We start from the raw sequence: 2,474 nt of genomic DNA, 5'->3' as shown, positions 1-2,474 counted from the left end.
AAAAGTTTATATAGAAAACCATATCATTATTCAAAATAAAAATAAAATTACACTATTAAAATAGGACCTCATTTTGATATGGCAGACTCCCATTTCATGTATATACATCACATATATTGCTCTTTTGATATGGCAGACTCCCATGAATGATGTTACCCATGGTCATTTAGATAGTATAAATATCCAATGAATGTGATGTTCATGTACATACAGTTTATATAAAAAAAATACTAACCGTTTATATAAAAACTGAAAAACAATAAGCCGATCAGATTATATACACATTTCAGATTACACATTTCATCAGATTATATAAAAACAATAAGCAGATTATATAAACATCAATGAATGTGATGTACATACAATTTATCAGAAAAATCAAAATACGAATACACATTTCAGATTATATAAAAACAATAAGCCGATCAGATTATATAAAAACAATAAGCCGTTGACAAATAAAAACAATAAGCAGATTTCAGATTATGCAAGAAATTTGAAATAATAGATAAAACTTACTGGATTATTAGGACTTCAGGAGGACAAATTCAATCAATCCCAATTTGGCACCTTTGAATCTTCACTTTAACACAACAATTTACTGCAATAGATAAACTACTACAACTTTAGAGTAAAGGTGAGAGGTTGATTCAGAACTATAGAACATAGGAGAAGCTAACAAGTAACGAGAGAAAGGGCAAGAGAAGGCTGCCTGAAGCTGAAGTGGACGAGAGAGGCAGAGAGCGATGATGAGCCGATGACTTACTTGTGAGCGATCGTCGATCGATATAGCCAAGGGTATAACGGTCCTCTCCATTCTCCAGAAGGACGCCCGACGCCTTGTGTTCTTCATCTTTGGGCGAAGAAGAATTGAAGAATGAAGAGTCGATATGTCGGTTGGCGCTAATCAGTAATTAGGTCTCCATCGGTTGTTGCTGTTGCCACTTGCCGTCTCCTGTCCTTAGTCTTCGCATTTTACTGGACTAACCAAAGCCCAAGCAATATACAATACAATATAACAGACTTTAAATTGATGCCCCATTACACCTTGATGCCCTGGGACGTGGCCCAGCTCGCCCTGGGCTTGGGCCGGCACTGCATGTGCCATGCATACCATCCCAATTTAATGTGGCACACCATATTGTGATGAAATATGATATGCACTACATTAGACCACACCTAATTTTTTTTCCCCCTCTTTCCTCTCTATATTATAATTAATTTGAAAACATATTTTATTAAATAATTAAAAAGTTAAAAGAGATAAAATGATATGAAATGGGTGGTTTAAATATGTTGATGATAGGCCGATGAAGTTATAATAATTCTACATGATGATCGTGTGGTGGTTTTATCTCATGGCTAGGGGCATAGCTATGGCGTATAACATTTTAATATTTTTTGTGAAATGATAATAATTCTGATATCATGGGCTCATGGCTAGGGGCATAGTTATGGCATATAACATTTTAATATTTTTTGTGAAGATAACCTAATTCGTTGTTTATAAAAAAAAATTAAAAAAAAAATAAATAAAGGCTAGAATCTTATCTTGTACACTTGTCCAATTGACCATCCTAACTCGATCCCTCTCCAAGTCGACCTAGGAACCCGTTATGTCTTTTTAACTTTTTAGGGACACGATTGAGTTACACGCTCCAGTGAAGCGCGTATGATTAATAATAAGGTGTAGTGTCCAACTCTTATCATATCGTAAGTCACGTGTCCTCTTCCGATTCTCTCTGTTTCCATCTCCTCTCTAATCGAGACCACCCATGTGCATCTGGCATCAACTCTTGCCCTTGTTTTCTGCATTAATAACCAAAATGCCATTGGTGCTTGTCACACCCCAAATATTCCAAAGTGTATTTTTGTACTTGTCTTGATATAATTTTACCTTTAACACAATTATAATCATCACAAATAATTTCTTTTTTTTTTTTTTTTTTTTTTTTTTTTTTTTTTTTTTTTTTTTTTTTTTTTTTTTTTTAAGGTATTTCATCTCCTGTTATCATCATATACAATGTTAAATTACGTTAAACCCTACAAATTTTAAGAAATAATCCATCATTTACCTAAATTTATCGAGCTCCCCTTATAGATTCCTTACCTCTTTTTTACTCTATCTCAATTGCTATATAAAATGGGTAGTGACTTTCCATTTAAAAAAATTATCACATAAAATATAATATATTATCAATTATCATATCATATAAGTTAGTAAGATATACATGGATGAATAAATTTTTTAAATAGAAAAATTATTTTCATGCAAAATAGAAACCAATAATCCATAAGGGATAGGGAGCTTTTAGCCCTTGGTGTATGACCTCTATCCTCTTACATTTTTAATTAGTTCTTATACATGATAACTTTTGGGTAATTTTATACGTATATTTAAATTGTTTTATGTATCCCTTTTGTAAAAAAAATTAATATCTCTATATCCTCGTGATTTAACAATTTATATGAAT

This window comes from Lactuca sativa, chromosome 9, assembly GCF_002870075.4.
Source record: "Lactuca sativa cultivar Salinas chromosome 9, Lsat_Salinas_v11, whole genome shotgun sequence".
Taxonomy (NCBI): Eukaryota; Viridiplantae; Streptophyta; class Magnoliopsida; order Asterales; family Asteraceae; genus Lactuca; species Lactuca sativa.
Note: the sequence above shows the minus strand (reverse complement) of the source record.